We start from the raw sequence: 18,554 nt of genomic DNA, 5'->3' as shown, positions 1-18,554 counted from the left end.
CTTCCCTCCCTCCCTCCCCCACCAAGGACTTCCCTCAGCTCCCCTCTGATTTCTTTGCACATATTGTACTCTGCATGTTATAAAATTGTACATATCCTTGCCTTATCTATCATGCGTTCAACTAATAAATTTGTGGATGTTTATTCAAAACCTGCCAAGGAGACACAAACTGCATGATAAGGGCAATCGTGACTTCAATCGTGACTTCAAGGAAGAATGGGAACTTTTTACAAATTACCTAAAAAGACAACAAAATGAACTGGGCTTTTGAGTTTTTCAAAGTAGAAGTCTAACCCTTAGCCATGCATGGACCCTACCTCTCTTTCTGCTTAGCTTATGAGGTGGGTTTTTCTCTGAGAAAAGCTTATCTATTTGGCATGCAGAGGATTGGCAAATAGTGCTCCAGGAGATAATTGTCCCTGCTGTGAAGTGGTGGTGCTTCATTCTTTGCCTGTCCCTGCTCCACTGCACTACTGTTTGTATAGTGGTATATTCCATCTATAAACAGAAAGGCCAGATGGATAGAAGAATCCTTGCTTTTTCCTGCTCCTGAGGGTAGGATTCAATTGACAAGAAGGCAGATTCCAACTAAATGTTAAGAATAACTGCTTGACAGTTGAATGGACCACCTCAGAAGGCGGTGGATTTTCCTTCACTGGAGGTTTTTGAACAGAAGTAGTCAGGGATCTTTTTGCTGTGACTCTCGCACCAATGCAAGGGATGGGCTAGATGGCCCTTGGTCCCGTCCAAGCCTACAATTTTATATTTTACTGCTTAGAAGTAAGCCCTGGTGGTTTCAATGGGCCTGAGCACATATAGGATCACAGCCTTAATGCATTTTCTTTCATTCTTTCATTACATTTCCTGTGGCCACCTCTGTACCATTTTAAAATCTTTCTTTCCCCAAACCTTTATTAGGCATTGCAGTGTTTCAAAATCAATCGAAGAACAACCCAGAGAATCACACACACATTGTTCTAAAATGTACAGAAGAGATTTACTTGTGAGTCACAGCAGCTACACTGTCTGCAGTCTTCTATAATTTGGGGCATGCAAGTACCAATGAAATCTAATTGTGCAGAACTGAATGCAAGATGTCATGCACAGGACTGCAAAACTCTGGAATAAAGCAGTTGTCAAATGCTGGTAGGCCTTGCATATATAATACTACTTGCATTGGACACTAGTAAGCCTGCTAGCATCTGGCATCTATCGCTGAAAGCATTTTATATTAAAAAATTGTGAAATGCAAGTAGTGCTACTAGCGATTCCCTACTGGGACAAGACATCATGTTGTCCCCATCGGGAGTAAATTGATAAATTGGCTAAAAACGCTGGTTTTGTGAAACTGTGGTGAAATACAAGCTGTCTGCAAAATTTAAATACACTATTTATATGGGGCTCTATACAATTGGAAGTGGCTTTAAAACATGTTTTTGGCTTTTACAACAGGAAAAGAGAATAATCTGCTGTTGCTTCTAATTTTTGTGTATAGGAGTAACATAACAGAAGTGTCTTCAAATCTCACCAGGGCTGGGACAAGGTGGTCTTGGCCAGCAGCTTGCAATCAAAAAGACCCCTGTGGGGCTTAAGGTGCAATCACACACTTCTTAGAAATACTTTGCAGAGGGCAAATAAACCAGTAATACAACTAATTATTCAGGAATTCTATAACTTAACCCAACTGAGTCTGACTACAAACTGAGCAATGAGTTCTATTACTCCATTTTACTAGCTTTCAAAATGACCTGGACAAATTACTGAGCATGGAGAATAAAGTTATATGTTGGTTGGAATCGTCCAATATGTAGCTAAGGTAGTCCCCACTCCTTTCTTCTGTCAGTATCCTCCTCCTTAAAGCACCAGTAAGGCACCAGAAAGTAAAACTGCATCCTCTAGCTTTGATATCTGGTCTAAACTAGGTGACTTGATTTTTTTTTTTACCATTTCCAGCATTTCACATCCTGCTTCAATATGTGGAAATATTAAATTTCCATTGCTGAACATTTAAGCAACAGTGCAGGAAAAGAGAAAGTGGTCTACCTAATTACACATACTTCATGTCATCATTGGATGGTTACAGTTTTCTACATATATGTGGACACCGTTTCAGTAAATTACAGCCATGGCATGGAAAAGAGATCACGCATTAACATAAGTGGGGGGAAATCAAAAATAAAAATGGCTGTAGCCAGCATCCTCTGTCTGCTAGTGCAAGACTCTTATACAACATTAAAAGTCACTTTCTAGCACAACATAGGACTCCAATGTACGTAACAGTTGCACTAGTGAAAACTCATTGCCTCAGTCACCTTTGTGTGCAGCTAGAAGGACATTTGAAATTAAAACAGGGAAGAACAGAAACAAAAGCAATGTGCTGCTGTGCTCCCTTTGATCAGTGATTACAGATTTACCCTGTAAATTTCTCAGGCAGCTATAATTTAATTTATGGTTCCTGTTGTTGTAAAGCACCATGTATGCTGTGATGATGCTATAGAATGAAGCCAGGGTTTATAGGGATTGCTAGGCTACTGGCTGATGGATGGATGGATTATGATGTTGCTATGAATAAGGATGGGTTTTTAAAACTGTAACAACAACAACAAGTAGACACCCTATGGAAGCCACTAAGATTAAAGCAGAATAGTACAGCTGCAGTCTACTAATGAGGCTAAAGGAGAAACAAGAGCAGAATTCCCCAGGCAACAAAAGTTATTAAACAGTGTTAAGGATTTATTTGGCCAAGGAAATTAACACCAGAGAATGCAGACATCCCCGCTTCTTATAGTGAGTCACTAAAGTAACCATGTACACACACATACACAGTTAATAATGGCAAATAAATCAAAATTTTGCTCTGCTTTGCTGTCAATTTGCTCCAAATGCCTTTGCATAAGGCACGGGGCTTTGTTAATCATGTTTAATAGCTTAATCTTACAAAGCAGCTCTTCTGGAGCCCCTGGAATAATGCATTAGGGACACTGTCATGGATCAGATTTTAAAAGGATAGCTCATTCCCTCATGGTGGCTCTGGCCCTACTGCCAGTGCATTTACAAAAGAATTGCATCGCTCTGGTGGGAGCAGTTCCTTGGAAGACAAGGAAGCATTCCTGACAATGGTGTAGGGTGAAGCACCAGACTAGGAGCAGAAGATCCAGGTTCGAGTCCCCAGAATTAGCCATGAAGCTCACTGGGTGACCTTGGGCCATACATTCTCTCTCAGCATAGTCTGCCTCAAAGGATTGTTGTGAGAAAGGCGGGATAAAAATGTAATAAATAGATGAATAATTATCCTGGCACTCAAATATATCCATAGGATAAATATATGGACACCTGGAACACTAATGCTATTCAAAAGTCTTAGAAACCAGTGCATTATTTGCTTCAGGCTCATAAATTTATGGATTTCAGAAATGAAAGTTCAGGAACTTCTGGAAAACTCAACTCCGTTTCTTCAGGGATGATCTAGCAGAAGCTTAGCATTTGGTCAGCCATAGGAGGTTCAAAGCAAGCTTGGCAACAGATAGCAACTTCAGACAAATAATATTAATAACCAAGGAGCTCATCATCCTTACCTAGCCCTTGAAATGGCACTCCTGTCATGGTTTTGAGATGGTGCTACCTTTTGAGTATACCTTTGGGCTTTTCTCATTGACTTCCACAGCAAAAGTAAGAAATGCTAAGGAAGCACTTGGTTTTCAAATTCTTTGGCACCAAGTGCAATATATTTACTTGAATTGCACAGAGAGGAAATTGCAAACAGGTAATTTTATATACACCTGCTCTCTGCTGTTCAGGTTTGAAAAGGAAAAAGGCATAATAGATAGCCTCAGATCTTCATTATACTGCAGATAAGTATAGAATATACGTAAACAGCTTTGGAGGTTCTGTCACAGAGGACAGTTGGATTGAAAATAAATGACCTCAGGTGGCATAAACTAGGGGGAAGACTCCAGTCTGCCATTGATAAACAAGCCCTGCCTCTTTTACTCCCACAGAAAAGAGGGGAAGATGATATTGCAGATATTCCACCCACCTTTTTCTAATAGATCTCAGATGAAAAGCACAGCGTGCAAATGATCAAATGCTACTGTAATGACCGCTGCTACATAAAGAATATAAAAGGACTGGATTATCTCACTGCGCAACCTGTAATTTTGACTATTACCTAGTGGGCTGGATTCAATTGATATTTTGTTTTCAGTGACAGCCCAGCCAGCGCTTGCAGCATTCTGCTGATCAGCACAGAAGTTAAGCAACTGCCAAAGGGACGGATAGGTGACCCCCAGGTTCTAGTGACAGGATTCTCCTTTGCATGTATGGATTTCTTGGATCTTATCCACAATCAAGTCTCAACGCTGAAGGGATTCAGTTTGCTTCCGCTGCCTGCCCCTAACCCATGAGTGGGGAAATTGGATCCAGCTGGCAGGGCAGATTTACATACCCACTCACCATGGGTCAAACTTGCAGGTGGGCAAGATCATCCACCTGATGTCACAGTGAGGTCAGATGACATGCAGAACCACTGCCATTAAAGGCAGACAATACTGAGCTAGAGGGACCGGTGGTCTGAAGAACATAAGAACAGCCTGCTGGATTAGCCCAATGCCCCATCTAAGTCCATCATCCAGTTCTCAGAGTGGTCAACCAGTTGACTGTGGGAAATCAGCAAGCAGCACCAAGCACGAGAATATTCTCCCCTGTAGGAGGATTCTGCTCCCGTGGGAGCAATTCCCTTAGCTGAACTCTGCACTGCATGAAGGAGGACAGATAAAAATCTGCCCCAAATCTTCCAACAGTCAGCTTCACTGGATGTGCACGAGTTCTAGTGTTAGAATAAAGATTTTCTCTATCCGATTTCTCCATGCCACACATGGTTTTATGCACTTCTGCCATGTCTTTCCCACCTTTTCTCTAAACCAAAATGTCCCAAACTTTGCAACCTTTCTTTATATGGAATTGCTCCAACTTCAAATGAAACTACTTGGTAATATCCAGCAGCACTACTAAATGAAGGTTAGGAAACTGCTCTTTGTCCCAATCTTTCCCTATACAGTGGTACCTCAGGTTAAGAACTTAATTCATTCTGGAGGTCCGTTCTTAACCTGAAACTGTTCTTAACCTGAAGCAGCACTTTAGCTAATGGGGCCTCCCGCTGTTGCCATGGCAGGGCCACGTGATTTCTGTTCTCATCCTGAAGCAAAGTTCTTAACCCGAGGTACTACTTCCGAGTTAGCGGAGTCTGTAACCTGAAGCATCTGTAATCCAAGCTACCACTGTATGTTGGAAAGCTGTGTGCATTTTAGCCTCCCAATATAAAAGATTCACCTGTGAAGTGGGTGGGAGACAAACAGTCACAGAGTTGCTGCATGCATTCTGCCAGGTCTTAAACTATTTGAAGTCACAAAAACTATTGGCATAAGTTTTTTTAAGGGACTGGAGGCTTGGACGTTCCTTCCAACAAAGGAAGGCTATTAACAGCAGACCTCCAGAACAGCTTAAACTATAAGAATAGAAATTTAATCATAGCCCAGTAAGTGCTGGGAAGTTCAGCTCATTTTGATGGGTTACATTTGATCTGTGACAGTTTTGTGATTTCTTCTTCTTTTCTTTGGGTATTTTTTAAAAAAGGAAATCTCCTTGTATAATGCAACATTTCTGAGTTTTGTTGTATGTAATTGCATGGAGGTTTGCCTCTGAAAATTATATTTGCCAAGAGTCCCTTGAACTGACCCCAGCAAATCCATCTGCAGACAGTTATGCTCAGAAAGCCTAACTCAGAAACCCTGTCACTGGATGGAGAAATGCTGTTGTGACAATTAATCTTGGTTTATTGCATCCCCTGTGGCTATGCTAGTCACATGTGCCAACATTTGCCGCTGTGTTTGTGGCAGCCTATGAAACGTAATGAGCCTGCTTCTACAGTTCAGGAAGGCAGTTGCCATGTTGCTTTCCTGCTCTCAGGTCTTCATGTGTGCTAATTCTCAGCACAAAATGAAGAGAGTACCCTTCTCTTAGGTAGAATGCACACTATGGGGAAAACATGTGCACAGGAACTTAAGGAAGCTGCCTTACACTGAGCTAGCCCATTGATCCATCTAGTCAGTATTGCCCACACTGACTACCGGCAGCTCTCCAGGCTTTGAGGAAGGAAATCTCACCAGCCCTATCTGAAGATGCTAGGGATTGAATCTGGAACCTCTCTCCTTCTACATTTCAAACAAATGGTCCACCACTAAGCTCAGCTAGTCCAGTCCAGCAATATTTTTTGCTTGTGGAAAAATCCAGTTCTGGTGTGTATGAGCTACAGCAGAGATGTAGTGGAGAGAGAGTGCTTAGCCCTGTCCCTTCCTGCTGCTTCCCTGCTCTCTAAACCATCTCCACAACTAGCTTCTTCCTGTACAAGAAGTGTCACTGGCTACAATTACATGCATTTGTGTGTAATGAGTAGTTTGGCCCTCCCTTTCACAACTCTGATTGTCATATGAGCTTATATATAGAAGAGCTTCAGAGTATTATTGCCCAGTATCTGCAAACAGCATTTTTTAAAAAAATAATAATCCCCTTTTAAATCTAGCTTTTAGCAGAAGCTCCCAGAAGCTTGTTTGGAGAGAGCTCTGTATACAGGAAGAAGCCCTGCAAGAGTTACAATGCTAGATGAAATAGAGTTCTCTCTACTGCCAGAGCCAGATACACCACAAGAAAGGGCAAGCAACCCTAGTCTGGAAGATGGAAATATAACTGGCCCACAAATGTATTTCCTGCTGCTTCCATTGTTTATTCTCCGAATACAAAATTACATATATTTGAATTTGAATCTCATTTGACATACCTTCGGATGATGCTCCTGGAATTTAAAAATCATGCATGTAATTCTGGTAAATTCATAGTGTCAGTCCTTGCTTGTTACAGTGAATTCCATTGGTTAAGTACTTTCCCTCCCATTGATCATATTTATCAGTTCTAAATGGACTCTCTCACTTTTGTTTAATATGTCCCTGCTCCTCTCACTAGAAACAAAGTAAACAGGAGGCACCAATTTTTCTAACTCCATTACTAGCCTGTTCCATGCACAGTTTGACAAAAAAGGGAGTCTTTTAAGACTCCTTTTCCAGCTTGAGAATCAGAGATTAGAATTGCAAATTGGCTGGATTTTGCCACTTTTATCCAGTTTGTGTTGTGGCAGCTTTTAGGGGAAGAACAAAGTCACAATCACTCCACTCTTATCACAATAGTCAAATGTGAAAAACAGAGGAATCTGCAGAGGAGAAAAACAGAGGAGTCACACTATCCAGCTCAGCCTATGCTGTCTGGTGGTGGCTCCTCAGACAAAGGTCACCCCCAGCCCTTCCTCAAGATTCCAGGAACTGAACATGAGAACCTTTGCTTCCCAGCCCTTTCCTAAAGGAGACGGTTTCCAGCACTGTGTTTCAAGACCTGTGACCCAAGTACCAAACTTTCCCCTGAAACACTGGCCCCTTATTGATAGAAAAAGCAATTGTACTACTACGGATGCAACTGGCTACCTCATATTCACAGAAGACCCACTGAAACCAATCGATTAAGCCAGATAATACACTGTATAACAACTAAGCCAGATATTACTCTATATAATTGCTTAACATGACATTGTTGCTCCAGTGTAATTGTAGGCTATTATGTGTGTGTTCTAGTCTCTGCTCCCAGATAGATGGAGAGTAAAGTCATTGGGCCAGATTCTTAGTTTGGGTCTGATAGACTAGGTACAAGATTTGAACCTATGGCTGTCCTATCTAAGACTGTTCTGTCTTCATGTCTGGAAGCTGTGGCTGGATGGTTACGTGGGAGCCGGTTGAAGTTAAATCCTTCGAAGACAGAGGTCCTCTGGCTGGGGTGGGACGATAGGGGATCGAGGGGGCAACTCCCATCTCTTGCGGGGGTGCAATTAGTGCCAGCACCGGCCGTTAAGAGTTTGGGTGTAATCTTTGATACCTCCCTCTCTATGGAGGCGCAGATTACAGCTATAACAAAGGCGGCATTTTTTTCATCTCCGCCAAGCTAAGCAGTTGGCCCCTTATCTCTCTCGTCCTGACCTAGCCACTGTGATCCATGCGACGGTCACCTCCAGACTGGATTATTGTAACTCGCTCTACGTGGGGCTGTCCTTGAGACTGACCCAGAAACTCCAGCGGGTGCAGAATGCCGCGGCGAGACTCCTTATGGGGTCTTCGCTGCGAGAGCACATTCATCCGGTACTATACCAGCTGCACTGGCTCCCGGTGGAGTACAGGATCAGGTTTAAGGTGCTGGTTTTAACCTTTAAAGCCCTATACGGCCTAGGACCCTCGTACCTATGGGACCGCCTCTCCTGGTATGCCCCACAGAGAAACTTACGGTCTGCAAATAATAACATCCTCAAGGTCCCAGGCCTCAGAGAGGTTAGGCTGGCCTCAACTAGAGCCAGGGCCTTCTCGGCTGTGGCTCCAAACTGGTGGAATGCTCTGTCACAAGAGACTAGGGCCCTGCGGGACCTGACATCTTTCCGCAGGGCCTGCAAGACAGAGTTGTTCCGCCAGGCCTTTGGTCAGGGCGCAGCCTGACTCCCTCCTCTGGCAACCTGCACAGAATTTTGCTTAATTGGTTGCCATCAATTTGATTTAATTAATTTTTATAATGAAATATTTTTAGATTGTGTGATTATTTGACTGATTATTTGATTGTTGTTAGCCGCCCTGAGCCCGGCTTCGGCTGGGGAGGGCGGGATATAAATAAAATGTATTATTATTATTATTATTATTATTATTATTATTATTATTATTCATCTGGCAAACCTGTGAATGGTGATCCTGTAAAGTCAGGGGCAGTGTTCATCACAAAGCTGGCAGAGTTTGACAGAATTGCTCTTAGATGTAACTCATGAGGAAGGTCTGTCACTCAAGTAGCAGAGCACATTTTTTAATATGCAAGAGGTCTCAGGTTCAATTCCTGGCATCTCCACATAGATCTGGGAAATGTTTCTGCCTCAAAGTCTGCACAGCCACTGCCCAAGGGTGGGCAGAAAGAAGGCTGGGGTCTATGGAGAGATCTCTGGGGGATTTGAAGTACATCAGCAGAGAATTCTGACTCCCAATTATCTAACAACAACAACCATCCCTCAAAAAATGTTACTGAAAAATAATACTTGGGGAGAATTCAGGAGTGGACTTTTGTGTGAAATGACCCATTGAGTCTGGTACTGCTACTGAGCACAGATTCCTGGGATGAGCATGGGCTCAGAGGCACCCTGTTAACTTAATTCTTCCTAGCATATGTTAATCCTGCTGAACCTCTACCTTGTTTCTGGCTCCAGTTAGTGGACCTCATTTCTTGTATAAAAATAAAAGCATACCTCAAAGCCTTAATTTATGCCCTCCCCTGCTGCAGACAGTTCTTAGCTAAATGATGGATCCCTGGCACAGTCTTGTGTTTCGTAATATGGCCAGCTGGTAGTAAGGACTGCATGATCCTGTCACTTTGTGGAAATGCAAAACCTGGTGCGGGGACCATAATCCAACAGGCTGAGAACCTCTTCTCTCTTTCATGTAAACACCACAGATTTGTAGCATGTACTGCAAAGTGTACAGGTCAGGCATAGTAATATTTGGAACCTGATGAAGGAACATGTGACCTGAACAAATGCTAGGAACGGGTGACTTGGGGCTGCCTGTCACATGCTATCTACTCAAATGTCCACTCAGGAGCTAAAACAAATAAAGCTGGCTACCTCAAGCTGCATGGCCATTATTGCGCAACTGTTCATTATCGTATTTTAATTCATGAGAATATTTACAGGATCAGTGCACATTCAGCAAAGGGTGAGCATGCAAGCAACTGTGAAAGATTCTGATGAGAGCTATGCATGCAAAGGCATTGTCTTACATGGTAAGGTAAATTATGCATGCAAATCATGCATCAATGTCATGAAATGGACTACAAAAACAATAAAATAAACACATTCAAAATGGATTGGAGATTCAGAGATACTCTCCATCTGAGGTACCATTTTGTCTAGTGTCAGCTGTGGTAAAAAAATTGTTGGTGGTTGTACACGATTTCCAAGAACAGGGATAACATTGGTCTTCATAGTAATTTTTCTTCTCTCTTTGCAGAAGAAGGAGGGAATGAGGGAATGGGAAACTGCTTAATTTGCATAATTTATACAAGTTGCACAATTCAACTTTACTTGACATGGATTTTTGATTTTTGACTCTTTTTTGGCTGTTTATTTTTTTGTTGCTGGCTAAAATTAACTGGGCAGTTTAAACTGGACGAGTTTCCACATGCCACCTGGGTTCAAGCTCCACTGAAATCAGGAAATTTGCATTTTCATATATACATTGCCCATCTATGAGGCTCAAACACCGATTCCTTTAAAATAGCCATTTTAAGCCGAGCTAAGAAGAAGAAAACACCTATTTTCAGGGGAAGAAAATGAACCTTAAGACTGAAGCCAATCATATGCATATGTAACTTCCCTGGGGCTGCATTTTTTAATGTTAAGCATTTGCTTATTTTCTGATAAAACGTTCATATTTCATGGCACATTAGCAAAGAGCCGCTATCTTATGACCAAACTTGAGATACATTAACACGGGAAAACAGACCAAGTTTTTTAACTAGTGATGGGAGGAAATGCTGCAGTTCAGGAAACCTCACTCTAGGGCTATTGTCAGAGCCCGGCATCCTTGAAAAGCTGCTGGGGCCCCAGTAGTCCAGGAGGACCCACTGTTGACACCTGTGCAGTGTCACTCCAGAGCACTGTGTCGTTGGGGAGTCCTTGGGGAGCATGATTGTGAAGAAAAGGAAAGCCTACCTGAGGAAGGTGGGGAACCCACTCATGCCTGCAGGGGGAGCTTGCTAGATAAGGACTGTGCAAACTCTGCTTAATGAAATTGACACTTCCAAGCCCTTTCCAGCTGGGGAAGGCAGGAATTCTCTCTCTCATGTGTTTGATTTTTCTCAACTTTCTCAAAAGAAGAGAAGACATCCATGGCTCAGCTAGAGCTTCTTGTCGGCATTGTCTCTGTAGTCCTGTTGATGATCTACCACCCATCTCTTAACTACCATGCAAGCAAGTATTCTGGTGCACCACACAGCAGGTTAGGGAAGGGGTCAGAGACAGCAATCATATTGGGAACAGAAGTGAAAGGCTAGAGGGGAGGCCCACCATTTCTCCCATTCAACCAGCAATTTACAGTGTCCACTGTCCAGATTGCAAAAACCCTACTTTCATCACAAAGTCTATTTTCAGAGCCCACCCTGAAGACACTTCCACCCACTGGTTTGGTCAGCCAGAAGCTATAGCTGGATTTTGAGACATCAGGCAAAAAGGGAGATGGGAAAAGACCTCACCCCCCAGTACTCTTGGCATCTGCCTTCCTGCACAGCTGGGGATATTAATAATCATTGCTTTCATCAGTGAGTGAGGAGGAGAGAAACCAAGTGTTTTGCTGCTTCCTGTTTGAGTTAATTTCTTCTGACAACTGCTGATTTGGGTTTGTGATTCAATCCTCCATATGTCTAGCTCTATTGGTCAATTAAGTGCAGGGGGTGATTAGGGGAAGCAGCAATGCTCAAACTGATTATGGGAGGAAGCATCCGGCAGTGCTCAGAACATGCAAAACAGCCAAGCGTGCTTAGCATTAACACTTGGCTTAGCAGAGCATTCCAGTAGAGGCTGCTGCTGCTGGGCAGGTCAGAGGAGACCTCCCCTTGCCACTTCTGGAGAGACTAGATGCATCCAGCCGTCTGTTGGCTTCATGAGAGCAGCATGCATGGCTAAGAAGGGAGAGATGATCTCTGACTACTGCTGCTGCTGCTGCTACCACCACTACCAATAATAATAATAATAATAATAATAATAATAATAATAATACAGTGGAACCTTGTTTTTTGAATATCTAGGCTGCTTTCGGAAGCTGAACGCCAAAAATCCAGAAGTAAATGTTTCCATTTTCAAACGCACCTTGGAAGTCAAACGTTTTCCAAGGTGTGTTTCTCAATTTTCTCCATTCACTTTGCCGACAACCCTTTGATCCTTGGTTTTCAAATGTTTCGGACTTCCGGAACAGATTACGTTCGAAAACCAAGGTTCCACCGTAATAGTAATTTGAAACAATCCTTCCATTACCGTATATAGTGTCTGGTATGAATGCCAGTAGGAGGTTTATATATAGGAGCTGGCAAGAAAATGAGATCCGCCTTAAAGTAATGTAAATTATTGTAAATCTAGTAAGTTAATGTAAATAAATAATGTAAGTAATGTAAATCTGGAGGAGAAAAATTAAATAACCGGAAACTGTTATAGGGTTTTTTTGGTGGGTGGGGAGAATAAAGCTAGTGGGATTTCTAAAACAGCACATTAACAGCAAGCTTAGAATATTGAATTAATAGCGAAAAATACTTAAGGGGGTGTTCTATTCTCCCCTGTATTTTGTCATAGCTTTGACTATCCCCTTTGCCGCAATCCTCTTATTCCAATAATCAAGCCCACACCAACCATAGATAGGTTCAAGCACTGGAACCTTTTCAGTGTAAGACATGAAAGACTGATAGGCAATCTGGGGCTTCGTGGACAGAATCATTCAATTGCAAATTTATGAAGTGAAAAGGTGATGTCCCCCTCTGCAGATCTGGCAAGATGGCAACTGGAACACTGCCTTCTGGGCAATGTGCATATGCAACAAGATGTTGAAGAGCAGAGGGAATTCAGTGGAGAGCAGCAAAAATGATTAAGGGTTTCAAAGGGTTGACATATGAGGGAGATTAAAATAATTAAATGTATGTGGCTTGGCGGAACGGCAATGAAAAGGGTCGAGATTCCCCATCTGCATGTGTGTGGCTTTTATGGAAGCCAAATGAGCTGTGTGATGACGATGGGGCATAACTGGAAAATGGAGGAAAAATGCAGATTCAGGAGCAAGAAATATTTCCCGGTACTGAGATCTGGCAACCCTTAGGATAATATTGCCAAAAGAAGAGTGAGATATGCTACATGGAAAATTAATAATAAAAGGGATTTGGACTGAACTGCAGCTAACCTCAATGTTTTGAGCAAATTCACCATGTGTTCACCCATAGTTAGGATACTATCACAATTGTCATTTATATTTCTGCAGTTGTGTTCATTTTACCACTTTAGTGCATTTTTACAAAACTTGAACCTTATTTGCGAATTCTTACAAATGTAGTCATGTGAAGCACAATAAAGTTGTTATGTATCATTAATACCAAAATTTCCATGATGTAGTGCAAACCGATAGGTGTGTGTTCTTTATATTCAGGGTTGTTTGACAGTGGAATGGACTCCCTTGGAAGCTGGTGGAGTCTCCTTCATTGGAGGCTGGGTGGCCATCTGTCATGGCTGCTTTAGTTGGGAGTCCTGCATTGCAGGGGTTGGACTAGACAACTTCCAGAGTCCCTTTCAGCTCTACAATTCTATGATTCTATGACTGCGTATAAATTGGAGTGCTCTGTGTCACTGACACAGGGTACTTGGAACCGGCTGCTGCCATCACTGCGGCAAGCTTTTCAAAATTGCCCATGTCACTTTAAATACATTAGACAATAAATCATCCCTCTGAGACATCCCCAAAGGAAAAATGGGGGCGGGGGAGTCAGAAATAGCAGTTAAAAGCCCTTTTCTATTACACTATCCCTAGGGAGCTGTAAAACTTGGAAAGTTTTTAAAGTAAATTGTATGGCCAAAGGCTTTGTGTGCGTGCAAACATACATTGTGCTGTGCTTTCCACTATTGTCTGTTCTAGCACAGGCATCTAGCTGCATCTCTTCTGTCCATCTTTGCTATAAGCACATCTAGCTGTTCAATTCCTATTCCGTTCAGCATCCAGGCCTCTACTCAGCGTTTGAATGCGGGAAAGAAAAGCAAGGCGCTACATCGGGCTTGTGGGGCGCTGAAACCCAATTTCTAGTCGCGTCTGTGCCGCCGTGCCCGGCAGATCCCCGGCACTAGCAGCAGCAAAAGAGTCACGTCTAGGGCTGCGGGGGACAGTAGGATGCTTGGAGCTGCTCGTTCTGCTGCTCCAACTTCTTGGACAGCTCCTGCAGCTTCGGCACTTCGGCGGCGTGGCTGCCAAAACACCCCACGACCCTCTCGCTTCCTAAGGCAGCAGCAGGTGCAGGAGCGATCCTGCTGCGACCACCTCCTCTTCTCCCTCTCTCTGTCAGGCGAAGCCTCGCGTTCTTTCCCTGACCCAACGCTGCCGGGCGAGGGGGAAAGCTTCGCCTGACCGAGGGAGGGAGAATAGGAGGAGGAGCAGGCAGCAGCTGCAGGATCCCTCTTCCCCACGCCCACCCTCTCCTTACAGACCGGGCAGATAGGAAGCAGCCCGATCTGCGTCGCCAGCAGAGAGGGGGCTCTCCTTGAAGTCCCGCTTCGGCACACGTGCTCTTTAACGTAGGGCTGGCTAGGAGGAATTTCTCCTCCTACGCCCTCGGCGCCAGCAGTGGCAATTTAAATTGAAATCTTAGGCGCAGTGTACTGCGACAAGAGTTCGGAAAATGCTCCCAATAATAAAATTCTCTATCGCAGAATGCGCCCATTACTATTGAAGTTTCGAACGCTGCCTCTACGTACACCTCGCTACCAATCTATGCTCCCTCTTCCATTTGTTTTCTCGGTCCTTGTCCACTGTCACTTCCACGCACAATATATTTGCAGTATCATAATCTAGGAACAACTCTGACACTACATTCTGACTCTTGGCTTAAAGAGATAGTGGAAGAGCAGCCCACGATCCAGGTCTTTGTCAGAAGCATCATATAGAGTTGTGAGAGATCTATGAATCAGAGGGAACCCTCAAGACCCTACTCCCATTGCAATCTTTCCAATTCAGTAACAACTCCATGGTGGTTTTATAATCGGTAGGCAAAAAAATTTGAACATCAGAAGCGTCCCTGGGCCATTTGGCTGTTGCCAAGATTTCATATCTAGAAAGTAGTCACATGGAATCCCCATTTTGTAAAAGCAGTGGAGACTTCTGAAACTGCAAAGTAACTCGCCTGAAGGATCTGGAATACAGTTGATTCCAGTGGCGTAGCGTGGGGGGTGCAGGGGGGGGGCCGGCCGCACCGGGCACAACATCTGGGGGTTAGGGTTAGGGGGTGCAAATCCACGGGTTAGGGGGCGCAAATCCATGGGTTAGGGGGCGCAAATTACTTGCCTTGCCCCGGGTGCTGACAACCCACGCTACGCCACTGGTTGATTCTACTACATAACTGGTTGGAATAATCCAGCTGAAGGAGAATCAGAAACGTTGCTTATGTTGTTGTTGTTGTTGTTGTTGTTGTTTAGTCGTTTGCAATTTGGTCTCTGGTTCCTCTGCCTCTTCTAAATCCAGCTTGCACTTCTGGGAGTTCTCGGTCCACATACTGCTTGAGCCTTCCTTGTAGAATTTTAAGCATAACCTTGCTAGCGTGTGAAATGAGTGCAATTGTGCGGTAGTTGGAGCATTCTTTGGCACTGCCTTTCTTTGGGATTGGGATTGCTTATGTAGAATCATACAAACACGGAGATCTACAAGGTAGTTGTGTGGATAGTGTTTTATAGTTTATTCACTAGGTGGCACTGGACTTAGTTGTTTCCGAGTGAATCTAGGAGAATCCTGCTACTGTTGCTAATGTTGAAGACAGATAAAATGTTTCAATTTTTGATTGGTATATCCTCAGTCTAAGAAGCTACAGCAAATGTGACTGGCTAGTGGCATTTGATAATAACATTCAGCTCATAGGGATTCTCTTGGTTTCAATCAACCTATGCTACAATAGATTATTATAACTCACTTGTGGGCAGTAGACCCCACACCAGAGTCAGCTGATCTCTTATTGTCTGCGCCCTTAAGTTAAAGGCTTCCCTGAATAGATATTGCTAGTATACGATGCACCAACATGAACAACAATGAATGCCAGAAAGAAGAATGGCAGAACAAAACAGCACTCATTGGCTTTCTTCCCTCCCTGCATCTGAAGCAGCCAGGAAAAGGAACAGAAGGAGGGGGGGACGACACCATATTGAGTTGGTGCCATGTGATAAATTGGACAAGCCGAAGTATGAAGAAGAATGGGGGGGGGGGGAGAGAACCCAGTGAGAAAAGATTATTCTGACACCTTGTAGATTTATAGACTTCCTGGTTTCCTTAATGGCTATAAATCATGCTTGGGCTCCTGTAGCCTTCCTCCCTTTTCCCATTTACATTGTGGTTGAGTGAAAGCTACAAGCATGGTAGCCAAGAACAAGGAGAGGAAGGACAACCTGTAGCCGGGGCTGTAAAGCTGTTGCTGGCAGAGAACATTAGGAAAGAACCCTTCCTATCTGCTTATCAGTGGAACATCGTCATGGAAGGAGGATGGGAAGATCGAGAGTTGGGGACCAATGTTCATTCTAATCTTTTTGAACACAATAAAAAGAGCACCCAATGACATAACCCTGGTGGATCGCTGCCACTTCTAAAAAAGGAACTGTTAGCAGGTGGCAAATTGAGGAAAGGAAAATCAAAAGGAGGGAAGAGGTCATGTTTTATTTCACTTGTAGTACTGCTCAAATTCAGCCATAACCTGATTAAAGTAAATCCCTTTTTTACAGCCTGTGGAGTCTATAAGATTATGGTGTTAATGTAAGTGTGATTCGATCTGTCAGTAATGGTGCATGTCGGGGCCCAGGCAACTCAGACAAGTCCATTATTTAAGATGTATTTATTGTCGCCCCCACCCCTGCTGCATCCTCATCCCCCTCACTTTTCCTTCTCTGCATTACAGGGTTTAATTGAACAGTTTAAAGCGATTCTTCTTCAAGGCCCATTAATTGATTTTATTTGTGCATTCTTCTGGGTCATGGGAAATAATAATAATAAAACCATAGCTCAAGGTCCTACTCCATCACAGATTCACCAGCGGCACAACACACCCCAAACCACCCTCTTTTTCTGACTTAATATATAGAACCATAGAAATGTAGAGTTGGAAGGGACCCTGAGAATCATCTAGTCCAATGCCCAGCAATGCAGGAATATGCAGCTGGCTTGTATGAGGACTGAACCCACAACCTTGGCTTTATTTGTACCATGCTCTAACCAACTGAGCCTACGGTATACAGTAAAACCAGTATCTGAATTCTGGTCTTTATATCACCAGAACAGCATCATCCAGGCACAATATGACAGTATCAGCACACTTGGGGCACCCCTAGGATTGCAGAAGTACACCTACCACCACCCAGAACTCAACACAAGGTGAACCGAGGATTGGCCATGGAAAAAGAATGTTGATTAACTGTTGGGGACCTAGGGAATATAGAATGGAATTACGTATCCTAGAAGATAAGATAGCAGCTAACCAGGTATGAAGAGGAGCACTCCATATATTGTGTTGTAGGAGGTCTCACCTGTATATTTCAATTATTCTTTGGTTCCTCTTTTCTACCATCCCTGGAATGCTAGTTTTGCTCTCTCTGCTCTCTTCTCTCTCCCCCCCTCTCCTGCCTCTTAATTTATTTCTCTGTCTGGTTTCATAGAATGAACACATCTCTCTTTTGAAATGCCCGCTCTTCTATTGCAGATATTCCCAAACAGAGGAAGTCAACATCTCAGACTCTTTATATGATGAAGTTTCATAGTTTATTTGTTCAAAGAAGAATTTTTCTAAACCACTTGGTTGTAAAATATATCAAGGTGGTGCACACTATGAAACCTAATTTGTTTCATCTCACTCATGCACACCCATTCAGGTGACTGTTAATCACCAGGGAACACCTCACATTGGCATAAACCAAAATTTACAATTTACAATAGTTAAAGACAGGCAGAGAAACAACCCCAATAATGAGAGTGATTGGTTTCCCGATTTCACAGTTTAATCAGAGACTTTCCAATTCCTTAAATGTCTCATGTTGAAGTTATTGAGGTTTGAACACTGTTTGAACCCCGCCAGTTCCTATGCACAACTAAAAGGTTTCCTGCTTGGGTGGGAAATTTCTAAGGATTCAGAAACACTTCCAGTCATTATAATTTCTCACAAGGGATGAAGTGGGTCCACATATAACATGTTTAAAATCAAACATGTCCCCAGACCAAATACGTACTGTACCTTTATCACTCTCCTCTTTAACTAAACAAGACACAGGGCATAAGGCAAAACAATTCATCTGAATAGTCAGCAAATAAACAGTAGAAAAGTTATATATTAAAGACATATAAAAAGACAAATATAAGAAATAAAGATATTACCAAGCTGTTAACAGGAACATTAAGTAAAAGATGAAAGCCATTGGTTTTATATCTCCAAAATTATCTGAATTAATTTAGAAGTATGAAATTGGACATTGGTGAGCTTCAAATGAATTTCTATATCTTGAAATAATTACACATATTAATTTTATGTGCAGAATTTATGCATATATATTCAAGAGTTGTTCAATAATTTAAACATTTGGGATATTAATTTGAGATAAAACAGAGGAAATGACTGGAGATTTACTAGCATTAGAACCAAAACTATTATTAACAGGATACTTCAAAAATCCC

Source organism: Podarcis vaucheri (assembly GCF_965113315.1).
Source record: "Podarcis vaucheri genome assembly, chromosome: 4".
Lineage (NCBI taxonomy): Eukaryota > Metazoa > Chordata > Lepidosauria > Squamata > Lacertidae > Podarcis > Podarcis vaucheri.
The sequence above is the reverse complement of the archived record's forward strand: the minus strand, read 5'-3'. Positions refer to the sequence as shown.